This window comes from Hemiscyllium ocellatum, chromosome 10, assembly GCF_020745735.1.
Source record: "Hemiscyllium ocellatum isolate sHemOce1 chromosome 10, sHemOce1.pat.X.cur, whole genome shotgun sequence".
NCBI classification, from domain to species: Eukaryota; Metazoa; Chordata; class Chondrichthyes; order Orectolobiformes; family Hemiscylliidae; genus Hemiscyllium; species Hemiscyllium ocellatum.
This window is the reverse complement of record NC_083410.1, coordinates 104,283,134-104,296,663: the sequence shown is the minus strand read 5'-3', so window position 1 is coordinate 104,296,663 and position 13,530 is coordinate 104,283,134. Positions and strand designations below refer to the sequence as shown.

The window sequence follows — 13,530 nt, the reverse complement described above, 5'->3', positions numbered from 1 at the left end:
GTTTTGTCAGGTCTGGCTTTGTGAGTCACAATCCGATTATTGCTCAAGTTAGACTACCTTCAATACTGTGATCGCGAGATATTTTTGGACAAATGCTTCCCACAGCCTGGAACTTCTCCTGAGTGAATTCACTTGACCTGCCTTTGCTGTTCATTCAGCTGGCTTTCCGAGAGCAGTTTGTTACTCAGTGCCCACATAGCTGCTCCCCGCCATAGCCTGTTTACTGCAGAGAAAATTCAATGCTTGCTTGCTTCAGTCTTAAAGCCACAAAATGTCCATGCTGATGACTGCAAGAAAGAGGAAAACAGCGTCGAACCAGTCCACCTTGCTGTGCAAATTATTTCTTAACAGAGTTTAACAAAACCTGCAGCCCATGTTAACAGCTTCACCCTGATTGACAATTCAAATAGGTTCACCAGGAAAGCAACTAACTTTCAGTTCCAGGCTAAAAAAAAACAAGCATTTAGAGTTGTAAAGCATGGAAACAGACTCTTTGGTCCGACTCGTCCATGCTGACCAGATATCCAAAGTATTCTAATCTCATTTGCCAGCATTTGGCCCATATCCCTCTCAACCCTTCCTGAGAGAGTCATAGCAATGTATAGTACAGAAACAGACTCTTTGGTCCAACTTATGCATGTCAATCTGCTTTCTAAATTAATTCCATGTGCTATTTCTCTTTCTGTCCATCACTACCTGCTGGAAGTGGCAGCTGAGGATAGGATTGAGCTCTGCTGTCTGAGTTTTGTCTGCTACATTCGAAATATACCGCAAGCCAAGGCACTGTCACTACTGTATCCCAACAGGTGGTCAGTGCAATGATGTAAGGAATGTAGGCCACTCAGCCTATCAAACCTGCTCCCCCCCATGCAGTGTGATCACAGCTGATCTTCTCCCTTAACTCTGCTTTCCCACTCACTCCCCATATCCCTGGCTTCCCTGAAGGGTCAAATCCTACCCATCCCAGAATCAGTGATGGCATCATCCACAGATCTCTTGGAAATAGAATTCAAAAGGTGTATAAATCACTGAGTAAGGTACAGCCATGGAGGTGTGCAGCACAGAAACAGACCAACTCTTCCATGCCGACCAATATCCTTGTCCCATTTGCCAGCATTTGGCCAATATCCCTCCAAACCCTTTCTATTCATATACCCATCCAGATGCCTTTTAAATGTTGTAACTGTATCAGCCTCCACCACTTCCTCTGGCAGCTCATTCCATATATTCACCACCCTCTGCGTGAAAAAATTGCCCCTCAGGTCCCTGTTAAATCTTTCCCCTCTCACCCTAAATCTATGCCCTCTCATTCTGGACTCCTCCAAGCCAGGGAAAAGACCTTGTCTATTTATCTTATCCATGCCCCTCATGATTTTTTAAACCTCTGTAAAGTCAGCCCCCAGCCTCTTATGCTCTGAAGAAAATACCCCTCACCTATTCAGTCTCTCCCAATAGCTCATTTCCGATAACTCTTTTATTGTAGTTGATTACCACAAGGTGCTTTTCAGGAATTCCATCAGATTAAACTGGACGCCAAAGGCACACCAAAGATACCAAGGCAGATGACCAGGCTAGGTCCTTCAGGGGAGACAAAGGTACTGAGGCAGAGAGGTCCAGGGAGAGGCTCCCCAGCTAAGAGCGCAAGCAGGTGAGGGTAAGGCTGGGAAACAATGGAGCGATGAAGCCCAGTGGAGGAGCATAGTGACTGGATGGTTGTTGGGCTGGATGAGGACACAGAGCTGGGGAAAGGTGAAGCCATGGGGGGGGGGGGGAGTTGGAAAAACAGAGTGAGAATGTTCAAAGGGAGCTGTTGCTGGCTAGAGCTCAGTGAGAATGTGGCCTTTGGGTGACCTGTATGTGACAAGAATTAAGATTCTGGAAGCCAGAGTTTGGATATTAAATCTATCTCCTTCTGTACCCACAAATATATTACAGTCAATTTTTTTCTCCTTTTAACCTGAATAATGACTGTAAAAATATGTGAAAAGTTTGCACTGTAACAAAACTTACATTGCAAGAATTTGTTAACAATTTCATCCCCTTATTTTGAAGATGAATTAAAGAACACTTAGAGTCATACAGCACAGAAACAGACCCTTCGGTCCAACCAGTCCATACTGAACAGAATCCCAACTTATACTAGTCCCACCTCTGCCTGCTCCTGGTCCACAGCTTCCCTGTTCACACATCGATCCAAGTGTCTTTTAAACGTTGTAACTGTACCTGTATCCACCACTTCCTCAGGAAGTTCATTCCACACGTGAACCATTCTCTGTGTAAAAAATCTGCCCCTCCTGTCTTTTTTAAATCTCTCTCCTCTCACCTTAACAATGTGTCCCCGGTCTTGGAATCTCCCATCAACTTTATCTATACCCCCTCATTATTTAATAAACTGCTATAAGGTCACCTCTCAACCTCCTACCGTCCAGTGAAAAAGTCCCAGCCTCTCCAGCCTTTCTTTACAATTCAACCCTTCCATAGCAAGCAAATCTCTTCTGACCCCTCTCCAGTTTAATAATATCTTTCCTATAACTGGGCGACCAGAACTGGACACAGTATTCCAGAAGGTGCCTCACCAATGTCCTGCACAACCTCAACATAACATCCCAGCACCTATACTCAAAAGACAGAGCAATGAAGGAATTCCACAACACGGTGGCTCAGTGGTTAGCACTGGTGCCTCACAGCACCAGGGACCCGGGTTCAATTCCAGCCTCAGAAAACTGTCTGTGTGGAGTTTGCACATTCTCCCTTTGTCTGTGTGGGTTTCCTCTGGGTGCTCTGCTTTCCTCCCACAATCCAAAAAAATGTGCAAGTTAGGTGAATTGGCCATGCTAAATTGCCTGTAGTGTTAGGTGAAGGGGTAAATGTAGGGGAATGGGTCTGGGTGGGTTGCTCTTCAGAGGGTCGGTGTGGACTTGTTGGGCCGAAGGGCCTGTTTCCACACTGTAAGCAATCTAATCTAATTAGTCTGTCACTTTTTACTGCGTATTGATGGCATCTGCAAGCAACTCAAAAAGAACCAAGTTTTCAAAGTAATGGTGGCTCAGTGGTTAGCACTGTTGCCTCACAGCACCAGAGACCTGAGCTTGATTCCTTGGGTGCCTGTCTGTGTGGAGTTTGTCCATTCTCCCCATCTCTGTGTGGGTTTCCCCCGGGTGCTCCCGTTTCCTCCCACAGTCCAAAGATGTGCAGACTAGATAGATAGGCCATGCACATTGTCATAAGTGTCCAAGGATGTGCAGACTCACATCACAAAGAATGGCTAAATAGCTGAGCTTTTTGTCATTCGATTTTACAAGAATGAGAGGGGACTTTATTGAAACATTTTGAGAGGGGATAGCCAGGGTAGGTTTCCAATAGTGGGAGTCACAAACCAGGGGCAATAGTTACAGAATGAAGAGATATTTATTTAAAACTGAGATATGGAGGCTAAATAGATTAACCATGAGAAATGCAGAGTTACTGGGATAGGATAGGGGAGTGGGTCAGTCCGGACTTGATGGGCCGAATGGCCTGCTTCCACACTGCAGTGATTCTATGATTCTAACCAGTCAAAGTCTTCAACCAATTAAGAACTGTCACAGTAGTATACAGATTGCAAGTTCCTCTGAGAGAATATCCAATGAGGTTAGAGTAACTGCCCATGATATCAAAGAAGCATTTGACTGAGTCAAGCATCAAAGAAACTGAAAAAAAAATTGACATCAATGGGTGTCAGCAGGAAAATGCTACACAGGTTGGATTTATAGGTTGCTACACAGGTTACTGTGGGCGGCACGGTGGCACAGTGGTTCAATCCTGAGACCCGGGTTCAATTCCCGACTCAGGCGACTGACTGTGTGGAGTTTGCACGTTCTCCCCGTGTCTGCGTGGGTTTCCTCCGGGTGCTCCGGTTTCCTCCCACAGTCCGAAGATGTGCAGGTCAGGTGAACTGGCCTTGCTCAATTGCCCGTAGTGTTAGGTAAGGGGTAAATGTGGGGGCATGGGTGGGTTGCGCTTCGGCGGGTCGGTGTGGACTTGTTGGGCCGAAGGGCCTGTTTCCACACGGTAAGTAATCTAATCTAATCTAATCTATACCGAGCACAAAGAAACATGGTTGCAGAGTCAGAAAGGTCTACAGCACGGTCATGGACCCTGCTCTGTCTCGATATTACTGCACGAGTTTAGGATGGGGTCCTGCACCCAAATATCTTCAACCGCTTCACCATCAGAAATGGGCATGTTCGCTTGTGATTGCATTATACAGAACCATTTCTAACTCCCCAGGTATGGAAACAGTCAATCTCCCTTGGCAGCCACATTCAGGCTTGGGCTGATAAATGGCAAACAGCATTTGGACCACACAAGTGCCATGCAATGACCTTCTCCAACAAAGAGAGATGAAATGGAGGTGCCGGTGTTGGATTGGTGTGAACAAATCACAACACCAGATTATAGTCCAACAGGTTTATTTGGAAGCACTAGCTTTCGGAGCGTCACTTTTTCGTCAGGCAGCTGGAGAGAATCTAACTATCTTCCCTTAAAATTCAACAGCAATGATGGAGGAGGCAGAGAGTGTATTTATCCATAATTTGCTGATGATACCAAAATAGGGTGGAGGGCATGTTTTGAGGACATAAGGAACCTGCAAAAGGATACAGAGAGATTGAGTGAGTGGACAAAATTCTTGGCAGATTGAAGTTTAATGTGGGCAAGTGTGAGGTTGCGCACTTTGGGAGGAAGTATGAAAAAGCAGATTATCATTGAGGTAGAGACTTCAAGGAGAGGCTGGACAGGCTGGGGCTGTTTTCCCTGGAGCGTTGGAGGCTGAGGGGTGACCTTATAGAGGTTTACAAAATTATGAGGGGCATGGATAGGGTAAATAGGTAAAGTCTTTTTCCTGGGATCGGGGAGTCCAGAACTAGAGAGCATAGGTTTAGGGTGAGAGGGGAAAGATATAAAAGAGACCTGAGGTGCAACTTTTTCACACAGAGGGTGGTACGTGTATGGAATGAGCTGCCAAAGGAAGTGGTGGAGGCTGGTACAATTGCAACATTTAAGAGGCATTTGGATGGGTATATGAATAGGAAGGGTTTGGAGGGATAGGGGCCGGGTGCTGGCAGGTGGGAGTAGATTGGGTTGGGATATCTGGTCGGCATGGATGGGTTGGACTGAAGGGTCCATTTCTATGAGGAGAAAGTGAGGACTGCAGATGCTGGAGATCAGAGCTGAAAAATGTGTTGCTGGAAAAGTGCAGCATATGCCCGAAACGTCGATTCTCCTGCTCCTTGGATGCTGCCTGACCTGCTGCGCTTTTCCAGCAACACATTTTTCAGTACATCTCTATGACTCTATGACATGCAGCACAGAGGGATGTAGGTGTTCTTGTGCATGGAAAGAGGTTAGCGTGTGGGTGCACCAAGCAATTAAATGGCATGTTGGCGTTTATTGCTTGGGGGGGAGGGGGGGCGGTGGGGGGAGGCGGGGGGGGATGGTTGGAGTTTAACAATAGTGAAGTCTTGTTACAACTGTACAGGGTATTGGCGAGATCTCATCTGGAGTATTGTATGTGGTATAAGCCCCTGTGTTTAAGAAAGGATGGATGAGCTTTGGAGGTGGTTCAGAATCAATTCACTCAAGCTGATTCCTGGGATATAGATGTTGATTCACATCACAAAGAATGGCTAAATAGCTGAGCTTTTTGTCATTAGATTTTATAAGAATGAGAGGTGACTTTATTGAAACAATCTGAGAGGGGATAGCCAGGGTAGGTTTCCAATAATGGGAATCATAAACCAGGGGCAATAGTTACAGAATGAAGAGATATTTATTTAAAACTGAGATGTGGAGGAATTTCTTCCCCTGGAGAGCTTTGAATGCCTGGAATTCTCTATCCCAGAGAGTTGTGGAGGCTAGATCACTGGAAGTATTTGAAAGGAGGTAGATCCATTTTCACAATAACATGGAGGTGAAGGGGATGAGTAGCTGATGCGAAATAGGAGTTGGGGCCTGGGGCAAATCAACAATGCTCTGACAGAATGGCAAGCCGATGCTGGAGGGGCAAATATCCTACTCCTGCTCCTTATTCTTAGTGCGACTGAATTCATCCAAGACCAACATCGTGGAGGTTACTACTAAATGGTAACATACCCTATATAGTCAAGATTAGAGTGGTGCTCGAAAAGCACAGCAGATCAAGCAACATCCGAGGAGCAGGAAAATTGACATTTTGGGCAAATGCCCTTCATCATCCCTGATAAAGGGCTTTTGCCCAAAACGTCGATTCTCCTGCTCCTCGGATGCTGCCTGATCTGCTGTGCTTTTCCAGCACCTCTCTAATCTTGACTCTAATCTCCAGCATCTGCAGTACCCAATTTCACCTACATACCTTATATACTCGAGTAAAGGTCAATCTCATGTAAAAGTCGACTCCCTATTTTTGACCAAATAACCTGGAATTTTCCAAATATCTTGTGTAAAAGTCAACCTTAGATATTCACAGATAACAGGTCAACGTTTATGAGTCAGTGTGCCGGCCTTAACGTCCCGCTCCAGGTTTCCAGTCTGCCGGTTATTCCACTCAGCTCCTGATCTTCCAGTCTGCTGGCTGTTTTGCTCCAATCCAGGTTTTCAGAATTACCATAATTCTTTTCTTTATTCGTTTACAAGTTAGTTGGGCTTTTGCTCATGGTACGGTATGAACTTTGATGGGTCCTGAAAAGTAGTATCCATGTAATAGTTGACCCCATAAATTTAACCTTAAAAAGTAGTCAAAGAAATTTGACAATTACTTGCACAGTGGCTCAGTGGTTAGCACTGCTGCCTCACAGCACCAGGGTCCCAGGTTCAATTCCCCTCTCGGTCAACTGTCTGTGTGGAGTTTGCACATTCTCCCCATGCCTGCGTCGATTTCCTCCAGGTGCTCCGGTTTCCTCCCACAGTCCAAAGATATGCAGGTTAGGTGAATTCGCCATGCTAAATTGCCCATAGTGTCAGAGGGAAATGGGTCTGGGTAGGTTACTCTTTAGAGGGTCAGTGTGGACTGGTTGGGCTGAAGGGCCTGTCTCCACACTGTAGGGAATCTAATCTAATCAAGTACATAAGGCTGTTCAATGGTAAATACAATAGCTACAGCAGCAGGTCAGAGGTTGACAATTTGCAGCGGATAATTCACCTCCTGACTCCCCAAAGCCTGTCTACCGCTTACATGATACGTGTCACGGAGTGCAGGAAAGTACCGTCCACCTGCCTGGGTGAGTGAGGGTCAAACTGCGCTGAAGAAGCTCAACACCATCCAGGTCAAAGGAGTCCTCTTGATTGGCACCTATCCATCAACATTCAATTCCACCGTCACTGATGCCGCAGTGGAGTGTACCCAATACAAAATGCATGGCAGTAACTCAGTGAGCTTCCTTGTACAGCGTCTTACATACACACACACCCCAACATCCTTCCTGCTTCGCGGTCAATGTTTCTAAATCCTGTCTCTTGCCAATATTATATGGACTGCAGTAGTTCATGAAGGCATCTCTTGAGGCCATTTATGTTGGGCCACACTACCCATGAAGAGATTTTTTTTCAAGTATTTCCATCATTATAAGCTAAAGATTGGAATACACAGTCGTGATTAAGGTCGAGAAATCAAAGGGATAAGCAGAGAAAAAAAAAATTACACCCGAAATTCATTTTGCTTTTAACTCTGCAACCTTTTTTTACCAGACAGAATGTACCTTCGCACTTGGAAAAGGAACGTTTCAGTGTCAGAGAGATTGTTGAAAAGAAATGTCGTTATACTTGTTATGCCATTAAAAACTCAGCTACTCCTGCATTTCCTCACTCTAACTCTTCCAGATATTTTAAGTGTAAGAGTACTGAGGAATTGCCTCAGATTAATGCACTGTATTGATTTCCGTGCCAATTCGATCAGCTTGGATTGCAACAGCACATCCTATGGAGCAGAATGGTAATACTACAGTAGCATCTGAATTGCTGCAACCAAATGTAAGTTTATGCATGTTGGAGGTTGTTATCAGTTTGCACTATCAGTTTCAGCTTTATTGCAACAGAAAAGCCCAGGTTAATAGCTACATCATTGATAACAAAGTTTCTGGAGAAGGAACACTGCTGTTGGCTCCAATTAAAATCACTGCACATTTTGTGAGCTTGAAGCGACAAGCCTCAGACAGCGGAGTGTCTAAATTACTGTCCCCTTTTCAAAAGTGCACATCCTGAGGCACCATATTTTAAACTAGCATTGGGAGTAACTGAGGACACATAAATAGATCAGAGTTCAAATTATTTAATTCATTTGCTCAATGCATCAAAACAAGAAATGACTGTCATGTTATTTACTAGTGCTGGCTAAACATTAAAAGGGAACAAATTTGAGATATGACTTATGGGCAGCACGGTGGCACAGTGGTTAGCATTGCTGCCTCACAGCACCAGAAACCTGGGTTCAATTCCCGCCTCAGGCGACTGACTGTGTGGAGTTTGCATGTGTCTGTGTGGGTTTCCTCCAGGTGCTCTGGTTTCCACCCACAGTCAGGTGAATTGGCCATGCTAAATTGTCCGTAGTGTTAGGTAAGGGGTAAATGTAGGGGTATGGGTGGGTTGCGCTTCGGCGGGTCGGTGTGGACTTGTTGGGCCGAAGGGCCTGTTTCCACACTGTAAGTAATCTAATCTTATCGATAAATTCATCGAATACAAGAGTACCATTTTGCACAAAATGCATTCTTCAATCCTATATGAAAGAAAGGGGAAATCAGACATTATAAAAGCTAAAATTATCAAAGTTTGTACAGATCTGTGAAAGGGTGATGCATTCTGACTAAGTCAATTATGTAATTCCACAGTCACAACAAAGATAGTTGCAGGATAGTCACGAGAGTGCAGACTGAGCATGATTAATGATTAAGACAGTATGTCCAAGTGTTGTCAGGATTGTGAAAACAATTTAACACCTCCTGAAATATATTTGAGTAACACCAGTTTGTAAAACTATGTAAACATAAGAAGGCAGTTTGCTGCCCATGCTCCTGTGCAGTACTTGATACGTACCCCATGTTCATAGCAGCCTGTCCCTGTGTTTTTGTTTTTGCTGCTGTTTACCTATTATTTACTTAACTATGCTACTTAACTCTGTGATCTGCCTGTATTGCTCGCAAGACAAAGCTTTTCACTGTGGGTCTTGTTTAGATTAAAAACAGTGTGGAAACAGGCCCTTCGGCCCAACAAGTCCACACCGACCCGCCGAAGCACAACCCACCCATACCCCTAATCTAACACTACAGGTAATTTAGCATGGCCAATTCACCTGACCCGCACATCTTTGGACTGTGGGAGGAAACCGGAGCACCCGGAGGAAACCCACACAGACACGGGGAGAACGTGCAAACTCCACACAGTCAGTTACCTGAGGCGGGAATTGAACCCGGGTCTCTGGCGCTGTGAGGCAGCAGTGCTAACCACTGTGCCACCGTGACACCAACATGTGTCGGTACACGTGACAATAAATTCAATTCAATTCAATTCAATTTAAATAGTTAAGAGCTCCAATTTGCTTATGGTCGGAGAGTAAATGGAACAACTATTGTCACTGAAGCTTTTAAAAGAGGAATATGCACAACCTTTGCTCAAAAACCTTTGTTGTTTCTTACTCGTTCCCTCAAAGTTGTCACTCCAATCCAGTTGCGCTTGAGAAGGTAAAAATCAAAAAAAAAACTGCGGATGCTCTGATATCAGAAACAACAACAGAAATTGCTGGAAAAGCTCAGCAGGTCTGGTAACATCTGTGGAGAGAAATCAGAACTGAGGAAGGGTCACTGGACTCGAACGCTGATTTCTCTCCACAGACGCTGCCAGACCCGCTGAGTTTTTCCAACAATTTCTACGTTTGTGCACTTGAGAAGGTGGTGGTCTTCTTTTGAACCAGTACAGTCCTTCTGGTTGAGGAAGATTTACAGTCCCATTCGGAAGGGTGGTCCAGGACTTTGATGTCGCAATCCTGAAGGAACGGTGACATGTTTCCAGGTCAGGATGGTGAGTGGCTAGGAGGGGAACTTGCGGGGGTGGGGGGGTGCTCCCATGTATCTGCTGCCCTTGTCCTTCTGGATGGAAGTGGGTGTGGGTTTGGAGGGTGCTTAAGCCTTCTAAAGAGCTTCCATGAATTTCTGCTGTGCGTCATGTAGATGGCACATGCTGCTGCATTGCTGAGCTTCCTGAGTGTTGCTGGAGCTGCACCCATTCAGGTAAGTGGGATGTATTCCATCCCACTCCTGACTTTGTGCCATGTCGATGGTGGACAGGCCATGGGGAGTCAGGAGCAGCATTCCCTCTACACGGCATGGCTGCATTGGTGCACAGCCGCTCCGACGTTCCACACATGCTGATCGGCATCAGCATACCAATCAGAGTATTGGCTTCTGGTTTCAGAGAGTAGTGCCAGGCACCACCCTCGAAGGCCCACACAGTCAGGAAGACAATGAAAGGTATAGTTGTCGGGGGGGGGGAAGAGTTACTCACTGCAGGATTCCTACCCTCTGACCTGCTCTTGAGGTCAAAGCATTGATGTGACTAGCCAAGTTCACCTGATGGTGACTAGGAGAAACTGAGGACTGCAGATGCTGGAGATCAGAGCTTAAAAATGTGTTGCTGGAAAAGCGCAGCAAGTCAGACAGCATCAAAGGAGCAGGAGAATCGACGGCCCTATTCCTTTGATGCTGCCTGACCTGCTGTGTTTCTAGCAACACATTTTTAAGCACATGATGGTGACCCCAAGGATGTTGGTGTCAGGTGCATTCAGTGATCGCAATTCTATTGAATGTCAGGGGGTGATGGCGCGATTCTCCCCTCTTGGAGATTGTCACTGTTCAGCTCCTCTGTGGTGCAAATGTCACTGGCCACTTTTCAGCCTACACTTGGATATTGTCCAGGTCTTCCTGATCAGGCATTCCTGCTGAAGGGCGTGGCCCAAAACGTTGACCCTCCTGCTCCTTGGATGCTGCCTGACCTGCTGTGCTTTGCTTTTCCAACATTACACTTTTCGACTATTGTCCAGGTCTGGTTGCATATGATGTGGAGGAGCTGGTGTTGGACTGGGGTGGACAAAGTTAAAAATCACACAACACCAGGTTATAGTCCAACAGGTTTATTTGGAAGCTACTTGATGAAGGAATAGAGCTCTGAAAGCTAGTGCTTCCAATCAAACCTGCTGGACCATAACCTGGTGTTGTGTGATTTTTAACTTTGCTACATTCGGGCATAGACCCCATTTCGTCTTCCATTACATCTACACTTGACTGTTCCAATGAATTTGTTTTGTTTTTTTTAATTCATTCATGGGATGTGGCCAGCATTTATTGCCCATCCCTGGCAATTTAAGAGTCAGTCACATTGTTATCACATGGAGGCCAGACCAGGTCAGGATGGCAGTTTCCTTCCCTCAAGGACATGAGTGAACCAGATGGGTTTTTCCCAACAATCGATTCAAAATTAAAGTCCAACTTCCAGATTTTTATTGAATTCAAATTTCACCATCAGTCATGGAGAGAGTGAAAGCTGCGTCCCCAGAACATTAGCTGGGTCTTTGGATAAACAGTCCAGATGTAAAATACCACTAGGCCATCAACCCCCCCCCCCCGCACCCTCCCCTGCAAATCCCAGTTGGTCTTTAATGTGCCATTTCCCTGTACACTTAACATGGTCAAAGCTTTGTTGCCACTTTCCGTTCACTCTATCCCCCTGTTCCAGGCCACTTTGGCTCCTGTTCAAGCAACATCTTAAAATTTCATCCTTATTTTCAATTCCCTCTCTTTGCCTTCTCCTCAAAGCCCACAAGCCACCGGGATATCTAAACTCATCTGATCCTGTGCATCGCCAACTTTAATCAGCCCACCACTGGTAACTGTGCCATAGGATCCTTGCCATGCTCTTCATGATTCTCTCAGACCGTCCTTTCACCTCCATCGCCTTGACCAGGTTTTTGGTCATCTGACTGAAATACTCCTGAAGCGGCCTCGATGCCTTATTTTGCTTTGTTAAGCTCTTGCAAAGAACTCTGGAGGTGTTGTGCTGCATGAAAAGTGCTAGGCAAATGTAACTTGTTATTTGGCCTTTGATTCTTTCTTTCACCTCTCTCAGGAGTTACCAGGAACTGTGGAGGCAGAGCAACGATGGGCATGAAGTCTGTATATTTATTTCTGATGCCCGAGCTGTCATAGGACTTGGGGAAGGCTGGTCATACCAGTTGTTCTTTTTATATAAATATTAATTTTGTGCATTCTAGTATAAACATGGTGCAAGTGTTTAAGATGAACACTTAAACACTTTAAGATGAACACACTGGGTGTGTAAGATCAGCTCAGTGGCAATTAGATTGAGCCATCCACAGTTCTTGGTGGTGTTGGTTAGCTCAGCTAACTAGGAGAAAGTGAGGACTGCAGATGCTGGAGATCAGAGTCGAGAGTGTGTTGTTAGAAAAGCACAGCAGGTCAGGCAGCATCTGAGGAGCAGGGAAATCAACATTTCAGGAAAGTTGCTGATGAAGGGCTCTGGCCTGAAACGTCTCTTCTCCTGCTCCTTGTATACTGCCTGACCTGCTGTGCTTTTCCAGCAACGCACTCTCAACTTAGCTCAGCTAACTGGCTAGCCAGTTTGAGATACCAGCAGCATGAGTTCAATTACAACAATGGACTCTCCTTCTCAACTCTCCCCTTGCCAGAGGCGAGGTGACCCTCAGATGAAACCCCTTTAACAAGAGAGCCGGCCCTATTGTCTGGTATGACCACGGTTACTTTACTTCTTAATCGAGTTTATCTTCTTAACCAGATTTCCTGAGACTCCACTGAACATCCTACTGTGTCACAGACTCTACCCTCTTTTGATGTTGTGCCATTCATTCATTCAGATTTCAAAGGAAAACATTACTAATTCTGTTAGACTCAAGTGATGGAACCTTTCCAATATCGGTATTTGAAATGGCATTTGACTTCTCATCCATTCTTTTCAATTTTGTTGCAGCTGAACTATTATCTGAATGTGTAAAAGATTTCACATTAGATCAAAGCCATTGTACTCTCTCACAGAAGAAAGCCAATTGATTGGACTGTAACTAATTCGAGGAAGATTTTCTGTCTTAAAGCTTCTTGCCTTGAGCTTAAACTGGAAAGTCCTATTTTGGTGACATTCCAGATGCTGGAACACACACTTGGGAACAGTATTTATCAAAGGAAACAAAGGAACGATCATCTCAATCCTGGCATTGAAAGTCCACTTAAAATGTTTAATCACAGAAGCATTTTAAAGAAGAATAATAGCTTCCAATATGGATGATATTGCATAATAAAAAAACACACCTAACTCCAAAGTCAACACTCTCAGCTATTAGAAACACAATCCGGTAAGTCTGTAAGAGTTTGTATGTACTGGCATCTGCAGTGTTACTAAAACAGGGCTTTCCCATTTAAGCTCCATGCATTCAATGGCTGAATTGAATCTCAAACTCAATGTTGTAAGACAGTGCATTGTCTCCTAAATAGCACACAAGCC

The 13,530-nt window shown here is 45.1% G+C and overlaps 1 protein-coding gene across 2 annotated transcripts in view; it reads right to left on the bottom strand.

Moving 5' to 3' along the window:
• LOC132819522 (1-phosphatidylinositol 4,5-bisphosphate phosphodiesterase beta-1) overlaps window positions 1-13,530 on the bottom strand; it is an 893,680-nt gene that overhangs the window by 576,737 nt on the left and 303,413 nt on the right. The window lies entirely within an intron of this gene.